Source organism: Sinocyclocheilus anshuiensis, unplaced genomic scaffold (assembly GCF_001515605.1).
Source record: "Sinocyclocheilus anshuiensis isolate Anshui unplaced genomic scaffold, SAMN03320099.WGS_v1.1 C31211846, whole genome shotgun sequence".
Classification (NCBI taxonomy): domain Eukaryota; kingdom Metazoa; phylum Chordata; class Actinopteri; order Cypriniformes; family Cyprinidae; genus Sinocyclocheilus; species Sinocyclocheilus anshuiensis.
This window is the reverse complement of record NW_015589700.1, coordinates 1-304: the sequence shown is the minus strand read 5'-3', so window position 1 is coordinate 304 and position 304 is coordinate 1. Positions and strand designations below refer to the sequence as shown.

General features: G+C 41.8%; 1 long non-coding RNA gene across 1 annotated transcript; it reads left to right on the top strand.

Moving 5' to 3' along the window:
* Positions 1-17: 17 nt before the first annotated feature.
* LOC107682033 (uncharacterized) lies at positions 18-302 on the top strand. Its single transcript, XR_001633330.1, has 3 exons — positions 18-66; positions 146-214; positions 290-302. It is a non-coding gene; the product is annotated as an uncharacterized LOC107682033 (long non-coding RNA).
* Positions 303-304: the final 2 nt, after the last annotated feature.

The window sequence follows — 304 nt, the reverse complement described above, 5'->3', positions numbered from 1 at the left end:
ATCAGCACTGTGTTCTGTGGACACTTGGGGAAAACTGAACTGGCCGCTGTGGCACTGGCTATTGCTGTGAGTTCACAAAATAACTTAATTATGGCAATCATTAAAATTCTCTTTGTGTTTGTAAATACATCCTTTTTGCTCACAGGTTATTAATGTGACTGGCATCTCCATCGGCTCTGGATTGGCATCTGCATGCGATACACTCATCTCTCAGGTCTGATAGTGAATGTTCAGTAATGTGAGTGTCGTTTGTACTCAGGTGTCATTTGAATTGAATTGTGTCCTCCAGACGTTTGGCAGTAAT